This window comes from Ictidomys tridecemlineatus, unplaced genomic scaffold, assembly GCF_052094955.1.
Source record: "Ictidomys tridecemlineatus isolate mIctTri1 unplaced genomic scaffold, mIctTri1.hap1 Scaffold_143, whole genome shotgun sequence".
In the NCBI taxonomy this organism is placed as follows: Eukaryota; Metazoa; Chordata; class Mammalia; order Rodentia; family Sciuridae; genus Ictidomys; species Ictidomys tridecemlineatus.
In genome coordinates, this window is record NW_027521268.1 from 528304 (window position 1) to 549448 (window position 21145).

Genomic DNA, 21145 nt, shown 5'->3' on the forward strand with positions numbered 1-21145 from the left:
GAAAATGGTTCTTGGAAAACATGAGATAGGCACACCTGACCAAGTCAGAGGGTCCTTTGAGTTCTGATGGCCTCCTTCTGTCAGCAGTGATTTATACAGCACTGCATGTATCTGAAACAGGGGAGGCGCTATGAGGAACTACAGATAGGAAGCCTGTGGATTTGAAGAAATTCAGCCCAGAATATTAAATGTAAAATGTGATCCTTTCCTACATGTACCCAGGAAACAGGGGTCCCTGGGGAGTTGGCAAAGGTGCTGAAACTATGCTAGATTTTGATCATTCTTATGTCTCAATACCAATCCCTACCATCATTTCTTCAAATCACTTCCACACCTCTATAAAGGCTAGAGGAGACCCTAGGTGCTTGCCTGGAAGGAAAGGCTAGGGAAGGACAAGATGTGGGTCCAATGATAGAGCACTAGGCCAGGTGTCAAGAATCCAAGTCCCATTCATTCACTGTATGACCTTGGGCAAGTCCCTTCCCCTGACTCAGCCTCAGTGTCCCTCATCTGCAAAATGGGAGACCAAAAGGCCTGGCAATGAACCTAGGACTCTGCACTGTTAACAAGCTCCCTAATTTTGGTGCATACTAAAACTTGAGGACTAATGGACTACATGATTCCACCTCTCTTCCTCGTAGTGGACAAGGGGCTACCTGTCCAGCTGGCCTGGTTGAGACTTTGGTTCCAGAAGTTCTCTATGGTACAAAGCTAAGAAAGGGAAACTCCTCAAAGTAAGCTTCACAGCCTTCTCATTCCTCCCTCTCCTCATGCCACCACCATCAATGTCCTCCCAGGGGGGCAGCAGCCCCACACCATAGGTTATTGTGTGCCCCTCACCATACCTGTGAACATCGCACAGAAGTAGGAACTGCAGGCTGCCAGGACCACACGGTGGGCTTCTATTTCCACATCTTCTGCCACAATCATTACGTCACACAACAGCTGCTTACTGCAAGACACCAGTGAAGGGACAGGATGGGTCACAGCATGAACACCTACCCATGCCACCAGGATATTGTTTTCTCCCACCCAGATTTCACACTAGTTTTCCACATGAAGTAGTCATAGAAATTTGTTCTGTCTTGAGTTAATCAGAGGGATGGGCTCTTCAACTTATTCAAGTACTTGATAAATCTTTCACAAAGAAATATCCAACTACTCTGTGGCTGTAAGTCAGGCTATTTAATTAATCTTCACTCTCTGTTCCCAATACCATCAGCTCTGACTGAGAATTAGGGGGACAAAGGCTCAGAAAGCAGTGGCAACACCTCAGGCTGCTAGTGAATGACTGAATGCTGAGGTACACGAGCATGCCACCAAGATGTGCCACCAACAAGACTGAGTGCTAACAACTCTCCGACGGTTCACCCACATGCAAAACCGTAAGAGGCAAGTCAGATTCCAGCATGTCTCTTCACATCCAGATTTAACACTATAACAAAGAGCCCTCTACCTGCACACACATAACTGAAGACCCTTTCCAAGCTCCAGTCACTACACCTGTTAAGATTGCTTTACCCTGCATTTTTCTGGATAAGTGAATGAATAAATAGGAATCAACTCACATTCACAGATGGATGAATATTTAAAGATTGACAGGGAGCCATAAGACCCTGTCAAACCAATAATTTTTCCTTTATCAGCCTTCCAAGTTGTTATCATGTCTATCATTAATATAATAGATAACATTTATTGAGTTGTATGTGCCAGGAACTGTTCTAAGCATTTTTAACACATATTAGTTCATTTATTCCTCTCTACAACATGATGACATGGGGCTAATTATTATTTTCCACATAAAAAATGAGGACACTGAGGCCCAGAGAAGTTAAGTAACTTTCCCAAGCTCCCACAGAAAGGGAGTATAGAAAGTGGAGACAGCATTTTCATGCACATATCTCGGCCCTAGAACTCATTCTATGGTACCTAATCCAACTAGTGCCTCCTTTAGATGAAAGCACTACAGATAGGAGGGAAGACCATGACAACAAACACATCTCAACCATGATTCACTGGTTGTGGTTGTTTAGCACACATATACTGGTACAAAAAATGTGAAGTCATGTCTGGGTTTTCTGTGAGGAGGTTGAAACCAGTTAATGAGTCTGCCATGCTTGGCAAATGGAAGAAAAATTACATATTTGCCATCTCAGGTCTAGTACATTAAGCCACTGTCAACTATTAAGACATTAGTTGAGATTCACTTAGAGAAATATGATCATAAAGCCTGAGACAGCTAGAGCTGCAATGCCCTGAGAGAGTCGTGTGGTCTATGAAGCCCAGAGAAGTGAAGAGACACCTGAGAAGGCCGATTCTCGACTCCAGAAACAGTGATTTTCCTACTCCACCACGATGCCTCACAAGTGGCTGACACTCAAAATGGGAAAAGACAGAAGACAATGAGCTTTCAACACAACATGTGGTCAGGAAATGTCCACCACATGGCGTAAAATACCAGTGATGGGCTTATGAGAAGGTAAGACCTGCAGGAACCAAGAGTTAAAACCTAGGAGTTGGGACCTCACCGCACAGTGGGCAGCAGACCTCACACACCAACCTTATAAGAATACAACAGCACAAACAGGAATGCAACTGATGCTGCCCCTATGAAAACATGAACAAATAAGCTTGCCACAGCTTTCACACCTGTCTTAGTTGCCCTTAGGACACATAACACAGAAATAAAATGGAGTGGCAGAAAGTCACCTGAGAACAGGCTGTTTTTTAAGTTTCATCAAAACTATTGTAAAAACTATATTCCCAACATGAATAGACAAACCTTGGATACTTTCAGTTCTATTAAGGATTTTAGAAGACTTTAGTTACTGCTATTTATAGTTGCTATAGTTACTGCTATTTATGAATAATAATATTTTTTAGATACTAATATTTTAAAGAGAAAATTGCTGACAAAAAAGAGTCAAATTTTCAGTGCTAGGAACAAACAAGCAAATGTCAGAGTGAAATCCACTGTATATATCCAAAAAGGCTGATAATTTGTGAACAAATGAGAAAGAGATAAGAAGCATGGGGAACAGAGATGATCCAGTTAAATAAATGAAAGAGAGCAGTTCCAACAGGTGGAAAACAAAACTCAAGTATGAGGACAGCCTGGGCAATAGAGTAAGACCCTGATTCTATTTTTGAAAAAGTATGTGTGTGCACGTGTGTGTGTGTATGTGTGTGTGTATGTGTGTGTGTGTGTGTGTGTGTGTGTGTGAATGGGGGGGGGGGACAGCCAGCAAAAAAGTCAATGTAGAATGAGCATAAAGATAACTATGCAGAACAGAATCCAGAGTCCAGAAATTGATTGTGATTCTTTCACAAGGGCACCAAGAACTTTAAACGGGAAATGGGCTTGGATAACTGGTTATCAATGGGTAAAAGAATTAAGTTATATCCCTACCACCTACCATATGTAAGATTTAATTTACAATGATCAAAGATCTAAGTGCAAGAGCTAAAACTATAAAGCTCTTAGGAAAAATATACAGGAGTAAAGCCCATGATTTCAGGTAAGGCAATGTTTTCTTAAATGACACCAAAAACAAACAACAAAAGAAAAAAATGACAGACATCTAAATTTAAAACATTTGTACTCTTCAAAGGATACCATCAGGAATACAAGAAGCCAATTCACAAAATGAGAACAACTTTTTACAAATCATCTATCTGATACTGGGGTTTTATAGGAGAGGTGGACGGCACTGTTTGTCCCCAGAATTCTGTCAGGACTGAGAAGGTAGCCCCAGTGTCAAGGAGAAAGTCAACCTTACACCTATCCACCTGAATCCTCATTCTGGGTTTCTGTCTATTGATCATTACAGCTGATGACAAGGACCCAAGGTATCATCAATCTTTGATTGCCATGCCCAGAAGATCAGAGGGTTCCCTGGCCATAGGCCTCCTATGGGATCTAGGCCAGTCAGAGCCCCAATGACCTTGTTGTTGACATTTAGATAATGGGGTACATGGAGTGCGTGGTGCGAGGTATGCCCTGGCTCAATGTGCCTCCTTGCCACACTTGAAGCAGGTTACCCCGGGGGGGGGGGTCGTGACCCAAGGAAGCACCCTGCAGGGCCTGAGTGAGCATAAAAACCTTAAAGGCTACCGCCAAGAGCTCAGTCTGGGGGGTAGCAGGGCCTTGTTGGAGCTTTTCTAGTTTGGCCCAGATGTCTGGGTAGCTCTGCAAGAGGTAATATGTCATAAGGACATGATGACCATCTGGAGTTTCAGGGTCTAGGTCACTGCTGAAGGGCTTTCATAAGCTGATCCAGAAATTCTGATAGGGTCTCATAATTTTTGGAAATCGATGGCCTAACATGTCACTTTTTTGAACCCAGCAATAATACATGTGGAGAATTGGTCCCTATTCTGTATGCTAGCTTGTGTATAATCCCAGTCAGGAGTTTGATCTGGGACAGCAAGTGGCCCCAGAGGGTGACTGGGATTAACTCCATGAGTTTTATCCACATGGGCTCTGGCAAGTTCCCAGACTCTGGTACATTCCTCAAGAAAGAAAGTATTAACCAATACCATATAAGTGAGGCTATAAGCCTGGAGGACCCAATGAAACACTCTTCTGTGGTGAATGAGCCCAACCTTCACTCGAGTTGTGTGAGGTCATTCATAGAGAATGGGACATGTACCAGGATAATGCCCTCAAGTCCAGAAACCTCTCTTAAAGGGGCCATGGTTTGTGGGACTAGGGATAGGACCTAGTTTGGGGGGAACTAAAGGTGTTGGCCAATTCGGAGGAGCACCTGAGGGGCTGGACAGAGCCGACGGGGGAGGTCGGCAGGGAGGGGATTAATCTGCTGGATAGGACGGGATGAGAATGAAGAAGAGAAAAAGGCTCAACATAAGGGAACTCCTTCCACTTTTTCGAGCACTTGCAGAAGTTAAATAGATCTCTGAGAATTGTGGGATCTAGGGATCCTCCTGGGGGCCATTGACTTTGATTGTCTAATTAATAGTAAGGCCAATCTTGTGTGCAGAATTTAATAAGGGGGAGTCTGCAGGGAGGGAAGAAGAGGCCCCAATAGGTCAGGAGAGAGACAAGAGTGGTTAAGAGCCAGAGAGAGAGAGAGAGAGAGAGAGGAGTGCCTGTTCTTCCACCCCTCAGTACCTTCCACTCATGAACCGGGTTCCAGAGAGTCCACCATGACCGTGAAGGTCGTGGTGGGCTGCGTTCTTTCCTCCAGATTGGGCATCAGAGGTTTGCCAGACGATCACTGTAAAAGCCCATGCGTAGCCCATCTGAAGTTGGATACCCCTTAGGGGAACTCACCTACTAAAGAGCCAGTGTTTTGTGAGTAGCAGCAGTGCTTGAAAGAGTGGATGCAGATGGCAACCCTTGAGAGAGGGGGCCCTCGAGCAGTGAGGCATTCCCCATCCCGGGTTTGTCACCAAAGAAAGAATGATCAAGGTTTGCCATGGGAGAAAAATGCCCATTTACATGGGAACAGCTCTGCATATTTATAGAGCCAGGGGTGGTTTGACAGTTGGCATGTGGTGCTTTTTGATTGGTGGGTAAGGATCAGGTGATCCAGCAGGGATAGTCTGATTGGTGGATAAGGATCATGTGAGCCAGCAGGGCTCACCATTGGACGGCTCTTCTTGGGGGATGGGGAAGTTAAGTCTTTGGAGGCTGGGTGACTCCCAACAGGAGGATTGCAAGTTTGAAGCAAGTCTGGGAAATTAAGGGATACACTGTATCAGACAAAATTAAATGTGTTGAGGCTGTAGTTCAGTGGTTGGGCACTTTCCTAGCATTGGTTCAATTCCTAGTACCAAAGAAACGAAGGAAATAAGTGGGGAAGAAAGAGAGGGAGGAAGGAAACAAAGAAGGAAAAGAAAAATAAAGGAAAAAGTTTGAATGAGAGGTTTTTGCAAACTTTCTCATAGAAGGAAGGAAGGAGGGAAAAAGAAAGGAAAGAAAAATTGATAATGAGATGTTTTTACATATACTTTTTTTTACATATACTTTTTTACATATACTTTCCAAACTTTCCCATGTAGAAGTCTTCACAAAATTAAGAGTAGAATATAAATTATAGGATTATAGAAACTATATGTTATATGAAAGAACTTCTGCAGTAAAAATTTCACAAGGAATTGAATACAGAAAGATATTTTGTGGGACAGAATTGATAATTAACAGAGTCATTAATTAAAGCCGTTTTTTGAAGTCTAAAAAAGAAAAACATTTTTAAAAATCACGTATCAATTTCATGTTAGAAATCCAAACATCAACATTGGATGTTAGGAATATATGAGAGGATCACACAGAAAAGGTGTTTTAAATTTTGTATCCTTGGAGGAGTAACATAGCTACTTATTTATTAATTTAATATAAGCAAACATAAATGCATTTGAATTATTTATTAAAATAAAAATAGTGCTGGTAATGCTGAGAACTAAACAAAAAGCATGTGTTGTTTTGTTGTTGTTTGTTTTCTACAGGGGTACTTAACCCCTGAGCCACATCCACAAGCCATTTTTATTATTTTTTTTTTAATTTAGAGATAAAGTTTTGCTACATTGATTATGGCCTTGCTAAATTCCTGCAGGCCAGCCTCCAAATTCTGATCCTCCTGCTTCAGCCTCCTGAGCTGCTTGGGATTACAGGCATATGACAATGTGCCTAGCAAAAACATGTATGTTAATGATGGTCCCAGACAAAATATAACTCAAGGCAAAAACCACAGGGAAGGATTAAGTTAGGTGACTTCATTAAGACTGGTGTGATTCATTTGAAGGACTAATTGAAACACATTTAATGTTTAATTTTAGTGTTTAATTTTTAGAGGTCTGGGAAGAGGTAAGAAAACCAAGGAGGGGTGGCCCAGGGGCAGTGGGGACTAGGGCTAAAGGGAGTCATGATCATCTTCAGATATGAAAGGACAGTGAAGAAGGGGATGATATCAGTACCCAGAGAGTGCCAAGGGTCTGAGAGATTGCTCTCTAGTAAGGCTTCCATCATGTATCAGAGGAGATGGATGATTTGAATAAGACATGTAGAATCCTGCCCTTATATGTTTTTGCACATACAAGACGTATAATGTGACTAGGGGCATGTAAATTAGAGCAGGTAGACCTCAATTCACATTCTATGCCCCTGTTCTCCTTGTGGCCTTGGGTAGATATCTTCATTTACAGTTTGGGGATGGTAATATATACATAAAGCCACAGTGTTAGAAAGAAACTCATTAGAATACAATGAGGGTACTCTGCTCTACTCTCATGCTCAAATTAGAGTGGGTAAATTCTGGGGTGGGGGTGAGTCTACTTAAGCATTAGAAAATGCATATACCTAAATAATTTTAAAGCTTTATTTGGTAGTACTAGGAGTTTAACTCAAGTTTGCTTTATCACAGAGCTACATTCATGTGCCTATTTATTTATTTATTTATTTATTTATTTATTTGTTTGTTTGTTTGTTTTTAAGAGGTACCTAGAGATAGAACTGGCCAGCTGAGCTCAGCCAATTCATAGCACAGGGAAAAAGATAATAAAAAGGTTTATTTTTTAAATTTTTTAATTTTTATTATTAGCTGTTCAAAACATTACATAGTTCTTGATACATCATATTTCATATATTTGATTCAAGTGGGTTATGAACTCCCATTTTTACCCCATATACAGATTGCAGAATCACATCAGTTACACATCCACTGTTTTACATATTGCCATACTAGTGTCTGTTGTCTATCCTATCCTCTACTATCCCCCCTCCTCTCCCCTCCCCTCCCCTCTTCTCCCTCTACCCCATCTACTATAATTCATTCTCCCCCTTGTTTTATTTATTTATTTATTTATTTATTTATTTATTATTTTTATTTTGAGGTGGGGTCTGGCTTAATTGCCAGTGCTGGCCTCCAACTGTGATCCTCCTGCCTCAGTCTTCCAAGTCAGTGGGATTAGAAGCATGCACCATAGAGGCCAATCCTAAATGATTGCAGGCATCAGAGCACACATAAATTTAGATTTGTATTGTTGTATTTTTTCATACTGGAGACTGAACCCAGAAGCACTTCACCACTGAGCCACATTCCCAGCTCTCTTTTATTTTATTTTATTTTGAGACAGTGTATCTATGATTTGTTTATTGCCTTGAAAAATTGCTGATGCTGGCCTCAAACTTAAAATCCTCCTGCCTCATCCGCCTGAGTTGCTGGGACTAAAGGTGTGAGCCACAGTGCCCAGCTTTAACTGTTTTGTCAAGGAGCATCCCGATCATATAAGCTTCTTATCTGCCAAACAGCTTTAACTTTGCTCATGCATTAAGTCAACATCCTCAAGACCCTCAGAGGTACATATGTCTGGCTGGCTGGCTCCTTGTCCCCAATCATCCTCTCTGCTACAGCTGGCATCTCTTCTGGACTTGTGGGCCCTCTGTACCCTCTCTGTGTGACTCCCCTGTCTTCAACATGTGTAAGGGCTACCAAGTTCAGATTCAGCTAAAAGACACAGCCTCCAGGAATCTTTACTGACCCCTATGAGGCATGAGGTCTTTTTCACACTTATACCCTCTAGTTTTCTATGAATATAACTTGTCACACCTTCATTTCTGGATCAGCAGATAACCAAGTGACACCAAAGGTGGTTTCTCTTATTGAATTAGGAGTTATCCTAATTGGATCTTCTGGAGTCCAAGCCCTATACATGCCTTGCAATTTTCTTTCTGAAAAAAAAAAAGCTGAAGCACTTAGTCTGAAACTTCTCATGGTTGGTGGCTGGACACATCCTATAAAAGGTCTTTAGTACATCTTAGAGCACGTGGGGCCTGTCCTGCAATTGCAGAGATATTTGGGGAACCCAAACCATCTTAAGAGAGTTTTTCAGTGAACTTTTCCGGAGCCTCAAGCATTCCAAGGGCTTCATTGGAAAGAAAGACCATCATAGGAAAACCAAGTGGGTAAGTCACAATAAATAATGACTGTAACCTGGCCAGGCATGATGAAATATGCCTGTAATCCCAGGGCTCAGGAGGCTGAGGCAAGAGGACCACAAGATGGAAGTCAGCCTAAGCAACTCAGCAAGGCTTTTAATAACCTAGTGAGTCCCTGTCCCAAAATTTAAAAAATAAATAAAAATAAAAAGGGTTGGGGATGCGGCCAGTGGTAAGTGCCTTTGGATAATCTCTCTCTCTCTCTCTCTCTCTCTCTCTCTCTCTCTCTCTCTCTCTCTCTCTCTCTCACACACACACACACACACACACACACATACACACACACACATATAGAATAACTGTAAACTGATGTGGTGAGTGGGGATCAGAGGTCCATCTGGGCTGGATGAGTGCCTGCTGTCCACTCCTGGAATACTTTCTTCTTCTTCTCTTATTTTCAATCCATCTCCCCTCTGCCCTCTACCTGTTTTTTTTTTTTTTTTTTTTGGTACTGGGGGTTGAACCCAGGTGTGTGTAACCAGTGAGCCACATCCTCAGCACTTTTTAAATTTTTACTTGGAGACATGGTGTCTAAGTTACTTAGAGCAAAGTTGCTGACCCTAGTTCCCTTCTTGCTTTGTTCAACAATCTGGCAAGCCTGGAACTTTCCTTCCTGCACCCCCACCCACTCCAACCCACCTCTCTCAGCCTGGGGTAGGGATAAGAGGACCCTCCTTATTTCCTCCTTCTTTTGGATTGATTTTTTCACCCACTCGAATAAATCCCAGATCATGTGCTCTTGGATTCTCTGCAGATTCTTCTTTGGGGAGTGGGATACCAACAATTTTATCCTCATACCCACCTCAAGGGCTCCAGTTGACTGCACTCTGAAGCCCAATCCAGACACTCAGGACCGATGTCTGGATCATAGCAAAGGTTCTCTTGTGCTAAAATAAATTGGGGTTTACATTTTGATAGACATAAAGAAGATTATATATATATATATATTTTCCTCCACATCCTACAAAATGCCAGCAGAAGGCTTTATTCTTTATCAATTTACTTTTGAAAATGAAAGTTTTGTTCTTTTTAAAATATAATATTTTTGTATGAGGAATTGAACACAGATGGGCTTTACTACTGAACCACTGGAAATTGTGAGCCTCCACAAAAGAGAGACTGGATTAGGACTATGATTCTAGAAGCAATCATGGATCATTCAGGCATTCATACTCTATTTCCCAGGCTTCTTCACCAAAGTCCTGAAGTTCTCTTGGATTGAAAGAAGAGGCATTGAGTTTTATCCATTGTGGTAGTAAACTTGTCAGTACTGTTTCCATGCAGTTCCAGCCTTGACTTCTATGTGGAGCAATGGCACTGAAGCCCATGCAACAGGGAAGCAAACAAACTTTATGTGTTCTGTAAAACCTTTGTGCTCTCTCATGCAGCCTTTGTTTTAGCCCTCAATTCAGCTCTATAACCTGGGTGAACTCAGATGTACAAAAGAGGATTAATTATAATGTATAATGCTTGGTCTATGTATGGCCCTAAAGCATGAACAATTCTGTACTATTTCCAAAGTGTTTGTCTATACACCATGACCCAGACTTCCGCATGCTTGTTTATGCATATTCTATTTAATAATTAATTTGATGGAGTTCTTAAATTTGGCCAGTTGAATGATTATAAAACATGGTCTTCATATTCCTCTGTTTACTTATGAGACTGGACATCTTTTAATATTTATTTTTGTCATGTTTTCTATAGTATGAAATAAAGGTTAGTACATTTTGCCCATTTTTTTTTCTTTTTTAAATATTTTTTTTAATTGTAATTGGACACAATACTCTTATTTAGTTATTTTATGTGGTACTGAGGATCAAACCCAGGGACTCTCACATGATAGGTGAGCGCTCTACAGCTGATCCACAACCCCAGCACTTTTGTCAATCATTCTATTGAGATCTTTAAAATTTTCTTAATGATATGTATGAGTATGCATTCTAGATAATATTTTTTGTAGCTGTTGTGTGTTGCAAACACCTTCTGCCAATTTATAGCACTTTCTCTCTCTCTCTCTCTCTCTCTCTCTCTCTCTCTCTCTCTCTCTCTCTCTCTCTTGTTTCCTAATGGGTTATTTTAAGGAACCTAAGTTAATTTGAATTGTCAATATTTTTTTACAACTAAAATTAGTGCAGATTTTCAAAGAGGACTATCAGTCAGTAACAAAGAAACAAGTATGCAAATTAGTCTTTCAATCCTGAGAAGGGACCTCAGAAGCAAAACATGGAATTCGATGGAGATGAAAAACTGAGATAACTTGTTCTTAGTCTTCTTTGTATTTAGAGTAGAGGTATGTGTTGCTTGACAATCAGACATAGCCTGCCTACCATTTGAATAAAGGGTAAGTGGTGCAAAGAAACACAGGTAGTGGAAGATCTTTCTGGTGGTGGTGGCAGTAGCAGAAATGTCAAGTTGTGGATCAGCAGTTGCAGCAGGCTAGCATGGGCATCCAGTGTCCAGGGTAGCCAGCATCAATGGTGTGAGCTACAGCACCCAATTTTCTGTGACAGTGACTTCAGTGAACTCACGAATGTTTCTGAATGCAATTTTAGCTGTGATCTGGTTCTAGGACTTTGAACCTGCTTCTAAGCCCTAGAAACATTTTTATGAAACTCCCAGTTCCATTTCTTTTTACCTTTGTGTCTGCCTTTCAACTAATATCACATGAAAATAATTGAATGTATTCTGCAAAGTTAGACATTCTTGATGTTGTGACATAAAATATTATGTACATCATATATAGAAAAATGCACATCTTTAAGGGTTTGGGGGGGCATTGTGTACCCAGTTCAAATATGGTTTCCAAATCAAGTCTCAAGATCGTATGCTTTCAAAAGAGGTGTGATAATTTTCTCATGTAGGCAACTCTATTCATGTTCTAGGGTAAATAACAAGTACAGGTTTTAAATATTGAAAAGATAGTTAATAAGACTTTCAGACATTTCTTGTAGATCAGCATAAAGATTTATACAGACATCCTGGTTTATACATAAGAGAATAAAGACAGGTTACAGGAAGTGCATAAAACATAATCCTAAACGATGGATAAGAATAAGACATTAGTGTAAGAAATGACCATCCTTCTCATGATTTTCCCAGTTACTAATATGGACTGTTTATTGCATTCAGATTAATTTATCATTCGTTTACTCATATACTCCATGCTACTTCTTTCTTACAAGTCGGCCTTGTATGTTTTGAGTATTCTGACTATTCCTGTGTGAAACTCATTCATGTTCAACGTCCAGATTAAATACTCTCCATCTCTTGCAGCCTCATTTACTGTTTAAGACCTCATCAATACCTTCTTTCCTTGATCTCACATTGCAGTTATGGATTATCAAATGTGGTAAGAGTGACTTCATTCTTTAATGATTTTCATGCATGACAATATAGTTATCTTCTCCTATCCACTCTAGGAATAGAATACTCCTGGGGAAATGCTCGATTTTGTACTTCTTATGGTATATTTGCATGTTAATCTGGGCTTTATGTGATGTCTTATGACACATCAAATGTTGATATCATACTGTGTTGTGAATGTTCAGGAACTTGAGAAATAAATAACTGTCTAAATCAATAAAAGCTTTGGATTATTTTTTCTCCTCTTGAACTCATTTTATCCAGTATAAATCATGGGGAAAATATTTTTTTCTCTGCTCTAGGGTCTTTTTCAAAATTCCCTTCATGTTATTGAAGGGATTCAGTACAAGGCTACAACCATGAGAATTACTGATGCTGCTGAGTCTTTATTAGTTGAATGGTTGGATGAAGGGCTCATATATACCTCCGTGATTGATCCATAGAAAATCATAACCAAGACAAGGTGAGATCCACAGGTGGAGAAAACCATTTCTTCTGAGAGTGAAGTAATGTTCATCACAGTGGAGGTAATACAGCTGTAGGATGGCAGATACACCAAAGGTACCATAAAGTGCAACCCCACCACAGCCAGAACTGCCAACTGATTAAGAGTGGTGTCATAACAAGACAGAGGGAAGAGAGAGTTGATATCACAGATGAAATGACTTATGATATTGTCAGCACCAAAGTGCAGGGGTGCTATAAAAAGGGTATGTAAAGAGGGTTCAAAGTGGCAATGACCCAATGTGCAGCCAACAAAGAGGCACAGAAGAACCAAGTCATGATGCTTATAATGCAAAGGATGACAGATGGCCATATAATGGCCAGATGCCATCACTGTGAGAACAAAACTATTTATGTTGGAAAACATCATATAGAAATACATCTGAGCTAGGCATCCAGGATATGAGACATATTGAGTATGAGTTTGGGTGTTCAGTAGTATCTTGGGATCTGTAGTTTAAGGAAGGCAAAGGTCTACCAAGAACAATTTGACACGGAAGAAATACACGGGTGTGTGAAGGTGACAGTTTGAGGCAATGACCAGTAGGATGAATATATTTCCAAACAGCCCTGTTAAATAGAGACACAAGAAAAAGTGCAAAGAGGAGTGTATGTTTCTCTGGAGAATTCATGAAGCTTAGGAGGAGAAATTCAAGACACTGCCAGAAGGAATGGTTGAGAGGTAACACAAGTGAGCCATTAAGATGATGATAATTAAGATGCTGGATTGAAACAGGCTGTGTATTCAGTTGTAGATAGACTCCTGCTGTCCAGCAACAGGGCGGCGGCTGCTGCCTTGGGCGCCCTACTTTTGAGTTCTCTTGCTGAGTTCCTGTTGATTTCCGGTTGAGCTCTTGTGTGGGGGGGGATTCCTGGAGAGTTCACGTTGGTTGGAAGTTCTGGTGGAGGAAGTTCCTGTTGGTGTATGGGGTTCCTGGAAGGGCTGCGTGGGTGGCGTTCGCGAGGGAGTTAGGACAATAAAGGAGTTTCTGTTTGAACCTACAAGTGCCTCTTGTCGCCTTGGTTATTTTGTGCCTGGCCAGACTGCGGCAGTTTTCCTTTTTCATTGCTTGACTATATCTGTTTCAAGACCCATTGAATGAAATAAAATTTCCCTTGGTTAAAAATTTTTCCCTTGGTGTTTTTTTCTACATTCATCTGGTTTTAGTTCCACTTATCACATGCTTTCTCTAATGCTCTCTTTCATGCTTCATTGAGCCTAGGGTATATCTCTTCACCTTGTCGGTTGTCTTTGTATTTACATCTATCTTGCCTTCACTGGAACCACACCCTAACCATGATTTCCATCTTTCCTCAGTCAGCAGATATTCTTTTCTTACTCTTTGATGTTGGACACCAACACTTGCATATTCTCTATGACTGTGACCATTGGACTGTATGCTGTGTGTTGGAACACATCCATGAGCCTGGCATAAAAAATGGCTTGATGACATACATTAAGATTTAAAGAAGATTTTTTCCAGACATTTGTCCAATATCATATGAACTATCCTGTTTTGAAATAAGTCATATACCTACCATTTATGTCCCATAAGATAAGAATAAATTATCTGAGTGTCACAAGAAAATATATTCATTTTCTTGAAGATTGCAAAAAGTTAAGCATCCAAAAATAGTTACATGAACTATGAACATCAAAGATATCTACATATAAATTAAAATTATATATAACAAATGTAGATGTAAAATAAACATAGACAACATTAAAGGAGAACAAAGTTGAAACTGCATAAATACAGTGGGGCAGATTTAAGAGATGTTCTTTCAATATTTTTTGTAATATTTTAACTACAACTACAAAGAAGAGATTCATGTTTGTATAATATCACTATTACTTTGGTTACTATATTTCTTGGAGTTGTAGAAAGCACAAAGTAATTAAAGAGAGTTCTTGATCTAAGCAACTTGGAATTAGATTGTGGGGAAAAATATTCTCATGAAAACTAAGAAAATATTTACATATGCAAATGATATAGTTTCTGAATATTAGAGGACTCACTTGTAAGAGGGTTGATAGGTGCTGGAGAGCATGGATGCTACATTGGAATCAGACCCTATCACTTGTGAGTTTGGTGATCCAGTCATACCCTATCCATCTCTTATCTGGAAAATTGAAATAAATTTCTAATCTGTCTTTATTCTAATAATCTTTGCAATTTAACCCTTCTTTTAAGCCTTCTAAAGAATTATTCTTCAGGGGCTGAAGTTGTGGCTCAGCACTACTGCCTAGTGTGTGAGAGATGCTGGGTTTCATCCTCAGCACCACATATGAATAAATAAAAATAAAGGTATTGTGTTTACCTACAACTAAAAAATATTTTTTAAAAGAATTGTCCTTCAAAGTATTTCCTCTCTCTCCTTCTTAAAACAATGTTTATCACTTGCCTACAACCCAAATTCCAACTTTCTGAGGCATACAAAGTTCTTCTTAATCCTTTTCTTGTCTTTATAGCTTTATGCCTGGCTATGATCAAGTTTTTACCTTCAGAGTATTCTGACTAAAAACGAAGTGTGTGTGTGTGTGTGTGTGTGTGTGTGTGTGTGTGTGTGTGTGTGTTATATCACTTTTCTCAATTTGGAATTCTCTGACCATCCTATATAATGCTTCCCTTGATATATTCTTTAAAACATTGTACTGTTTTGGTTTTTATACCTCACCCATTATTATCCTTGTCCCCTTCTTACTAATTTCTATTTTTCATCATTAACATGTAAAAACTATAAGGGCAGAAAGTTTGTCTTTTTTTTAAACTACTCCATATGTAGAATGATGTCTAGCATTCCACAGGTAATCAATATGTATTTGTTGAATAATGGAATGAATGAAAACATTTATCAATAACTCAGGAAGCTTTTTTAATATTGCTAGATGGAAATATGCCTCCCCAATGTACATTGTTTCATAATGACTTTTACACTAGGCCATATATTACTTAGTGGTTATTTTGCTTTCGTGACTCTATTTTGCTTGGAAAGCACATGAATTGAATCTTATTTGTCCTCATGTAGGGGAGCTTTGCTTAATAAACAATTATTAATATTTGACTTTGAAGTGAGAATAATATTTTTGGGTAAAATAAGCTGCATGTTAGAGAATGCAAGACAAAACCATATGTAATTCTACCCCAGACCCTATTGATTTGTGTCTAAAATATTGGGATGCAGAATAGTCTAATGGTAAAAACTACAAGAAATGGCAGAGTATAGTGGGTGATCTCTGTTGGACAACTTTTTCATAAAATAATACCCTGAATGTGAATGATAGACAGTGATATTCTATACACATGTAAAATTGAGAAAGGTGTTGGTACTTTGGACTCCAGAGAACCCAGAGCTCATGTGAGATTTTTTAGGGGGAATTCCACAAAATAATTAAAGGAGCTTTCTTAAGCTGCAGACATACAATACTAGATAATATAACAGCCTCCTGTTCATGGTCACTCTTAAATCAGGTATACATTCTGATATTGTTTCAGGAAACACTGGTTAGGGTTGTACCACATCACTTGCCACAGCTTCTACTACATCATAGATATTCAACAATGTTAGTTGAATAGATTTTTTCTTAACAACTGTGGAGACCCTAGGGATCATAAGTTCCTCTGGTATCCAGAGGCCATAGGTGTAGAGGATGGCAAGCTATGATCTTTTCAGAAAGCAGGAAATAATTAAATTATTTTAAAAAAAATTTTAATTGTTAATAGACCTTTATTTCATTTATTTATATGTGGTCCTGAAAACAGAACCCATTGCCTTACACATGCCAGGCAAGTGTGATACCGCTGAGCCACAGCCCCTGCCCCCAAGAAACAATTAAATTATTAACAGTCTTTACTAGAATGTTTCTTCTCATGATTTTAATTGCTCCATGTAACATTGACACAGAAGCAAACTTTGCTTTTAACACTTCCATAATTTCTATTTAGTGTCCCCAGAAATTTCTCACATGAGGCCCAATGCCCTTTTCCTAGGTAGATGGAATCCACCTTTTTTTTCTTGTTTTGATCCTGGCTACACTTTGCCAATATTTTTCCAGTGCCTATGTTGACAGAAGTGGTGCTGATGTCAGAGCATTTATTCACTCAGAACCACAACTGACAGGCATCACTGTGTTCTCTGGAATCCAAAATGCTATCACATAAGTTTATTCAAATATTTATTTAGATACTGGTGGACCTTTATTTTATTAACTTATGTATATGTTTTGCTGAGAATTGAACTCAGTGCCTTACACATGCTAGGCAAGTACTCTACTACTGAGCCACAACCACAGTCCCCAACATATACTTTTGCATATAAGTTGAAGCATTCCTTTCTACCTTGACAGTAGCTACTTCTAGCATGTGGATACTTCACTTCTGCTTAAAAGAGATACTTCCAAGAGAAAACAGTTCCTATAATCTCCTATTTTCTTCTGTCAATGTCTGTTTTTTTTTTTCCTGATGAGAATCTGGGTGAGACAGAAAATGACCAAAGTGTGCTTAGTTCTTGGGTACAGGAGATGTCAAATTTCAGGACTTGAGCTATGGGCACTTTATGCTATGTGGATTGCAGATTAGAAGAAACCTGCCTGCAAAGAAGGAAGAATAATGTAGATTTACAGACAAAGGTAAGAGAGCCACAGAGTGCTCCTTTAAATATGGCATATATATTAATCTCTTTGATCATCAAAGAGTTTTTAATGTCATTTATTTTAATTTCCATTTAGTCTTCTTTCATACGAAATTGATTTATTCCTAAATTAATTTAGTTCTAAAGAAATACCTTCCTTCTTATTTGTTCATAGTTTAGACTAAATTCATACCCACTGGTCTCTTTTACCCAGAAGACTCAACTAAAGTAAAATTTTCCAGCATTTTTCCTTTTTGTTTTTATTCATGGCTATTATTAACTGTTATCCCATGATCTTCCTATGATTACTATTTTATTGTTTCTTTTTGTTTACATATGAGAGCAAGATCCATTTTGATATAATCATAAAAGCATGGACTATATCTTGTTCTAACTATGACCCTATACTTTTGGCTATACACAATGGTGGGATTCACTGTGATGTAGTCATACATGTACACAGGAAAATAATGTTGGATCCATTCAACTCTGATTCTTGATGGCTGGAGGAGGTAGAGCTGTCACATTGCATACTTGCTGAATGCCCTCTGAACTAAGCCTGGACTACAGTGAGCAAAGTCCTATCCATATGACCTCAGGAGCTCTGAGAGAGATACACAAGGAAGTTCACCTTGTAGACTCTTAGGGGTGACAGTGGCACTCATAAGACTGGCTCTGTAACCAACCAGATGGCCCAACAGCAGACCTAGGCTGGTGAAGTGGGTAGGAGAAGCTTCAGAGGCCATGAATATCTCAGTGTAGATAGAGTGTCAATAGGCTGACAAGATGGAATTTGAAGCCAGAAGAGTAGCACCATTTGAAGTCCTGCACAGGGTGGTGTGTTCAGCTACTGGAGACTCCACTAATCTTTATACTTTGTAAATTGCATAACTTTATAGAAATTCAAAAAATCCAGGTCTTGGCTTGACAAAAGGAAGCAGGATGTCAGTTCCAGGAGACGAAGTCATTGTAAATGGAACCAGCATCTCCAAGTTCTTTGGAATGAGGCAGGCTAGACCTTCCCTCAGTCCTCTGAAAGATAGCCTCTTCTCAGTCTCATGTGAGCACATGAACAGTGTTTAAGAAGAAGCAGAATTCTCAAAATTAGGCTTTGCCCAAAGCAAGAAGACTTGAGAGAGATCCAAGGGCAATACTAGTAATTCTAGGTGCTTACCTTTTCCTTTCCATATGTGCATTTCCACATACTTTACCCACATTAACTCATTAACAATCCAAACCTTACAATAGCCATCCACCATTCTGAGCTTTGGGATGAAGGTGGTGATATCATCTAAGCTGTGCATCCAGAGAAAGCTCCTTCTTGAGAGTGACAATACTTTTCTGCTCAAAGCTCACAGAATCCTTTCCATCCTTTTAGTGGTAAACTCATTTCTTGATTCCTGTTCAGAGAACTTCTGTGATGCCACCTCAATGCCCTGTCCAGCATCTCAGAACATCACAACTGGAATGGCTCTGCAAATCTCCCCTGCAGTGGGTAATCCTGTCTTATATTATTTAGAACATCGACTTATTCAACTGATCCAGGGAAGATAAGTGAAATGCCCCAAGCAATACAATTAGTTAGGGACACATGAAGTTGAAATTCCATTATTCTGAACAGAATGCAGTAAGGAGGAAAATTCTCTTATCCAACAGATAAATTAACACTAAGCCCACAGGCTCAGAACTACAGGTAATAGAAAACCTGTTCCTGAGTTATTATAATATGAAATGAAAAACAATGTACATTGAGGACCAGAAGGTGGGTAGCCTTGGGCTTCATGCATAATATATTCCAAGACAGATTAATATCTTTTTTTCTAAGAAAACTCCTAGATCAACTCTGAGCTTTTTACAGAATATAAATAATTCATAGAATAAAAATAAATATTTGTGGATTGACTTGGTGGGCCAAAATTCTTGGCAGTTGGACATTTTTCCATTTTCTGCTTTAATTTTTTAATACTTTTTAAAGTTTAGTTATAAAAGCATAGATAACTAGGGTTCAATACAGCTGTAAGAAATGTTGGTGTCAGTTGCTGTCACCTATATTTCCCAAGCTGGTTTTTAAGAAACATTAATTTTGGGTTATCAGAGGGGAAAAATATTCTGTGTTCAATTAACTGAGTAACATTATTAAGCTTCCTATCTCGTCCCCCAAGAGTCTAAAGGTGCATAGTTTATTAAAGATACTGTGCAGAGTTGGGAAAAGAAAGTTTTAACTTTGTTGAGAGAGGTGTTTTCCAAGATTTTGTCAATGGTAGAATCCCTCAAACATTTTGCATGATATCTATTAAGTGCTGCAAAATTTATGTGCCACTTATTCCTTATGAGTTGATTTGGGGTAATTTATTGAAACAGAAATTGTTAGGCTTAAATTCTTGTTAGGGAGAAGAGTTCAGACAAGGACTGGTAAAATTATGCCAGGTAAAATGTCATCAGGTCCACTCAAACTGGGAGAAATCAGGGAACATGAAAACAGATCATGTATATTATTAGGCAAAATAAAGACTAAGATGAGACATGAGGTATGGATAGGATTGCACTAGGTAGAGATGGAGTAGGATAGGCACACTTCAAGGTGATATGATGAAGAAGATGGGGAACCACATGGAGCTGTGTTTGATGCAAGTGGGTTGGAGTAAAGGTGGGTGTGTACTGGAAAGATCATAGAAGACATGGCCAAAAAGCCTTCAATCACACTGTGGTTCTTGAATGTCTGCTTAAGGTTCTGACACTCCAGAAGGTGATGAGAAACTAGTGGAGGGTGTTTTATTTTGTGCAGAGAAATAATAGAACTTGGGGTGATAAGTAGGAAGGGTGAGGCTCACAGAAAAAGGTTAAGTCAGGAGAAGGGGTCAGCTGGTAGGGGAGAAGACAGGTTCTGGAGAGACCAACACACCACTCAAAATATTGCCCATCAGACAATGGTAAAATCCAGTTTGTGAGGAAAAGTAATGGAGACCAGCCACAGGAGACTATTTCAATAGAGGAAACCTCCTGCATGGTTGAGAACCATAGCCTTGAAATTCTGAATGTGTTCATTTGACTCCAGCAACCTGGCTAGATTGCAAAGGGACTTCAAAGGGTTTTTGAGTCTCTTTATCTGTCATATGGGAACTGTTTCTATCTCAAAGGGTTGTGGGTGTTCCCAAGGAGAAACTTTTATAGCACAGGGGCTGCACATATTGGGAGCCAGGAATGAGCATGAGCCACTGAGAGAAGGAACTGGAAAGTTGAGATTACGGCCCTGAGGCGGTCTAGAAATGGAGTCAGGGACCCACAGGAAGACCAAAGCCATGACTTCAGCCGAGTCTAGCAAATACCATCTGGAGAGAATGGGTGAGGTGGGTCAAGGTGGGTCTCCTATCCTAGGCTCTGCCCTTTTGCCCAGCTTTCATCCAGGGAAGTGTCCCAAAAGCTTCGGGCTGGCCAGGCTCCACTGCCAGGAGTCAAACGTGCAGGTGCTCCCCTGTGCTCCTCCCCAAATTCCGATGAGACTCTAGATCCACGGCTACGATTGGCCAGCAGACCCTTACGTCTTGGCCAATAAACACCACACCGCTCTGTGCAAGGCTTTTACTGGGTAGAAGAAAACAAAATGATGAGAGGGGTCCGGGTGACCCCAGGCAGCAGTCGAGGCTGAAGAACAGGGTCGAGGCTGGTGGACCAGGTACCTGGGTGAGT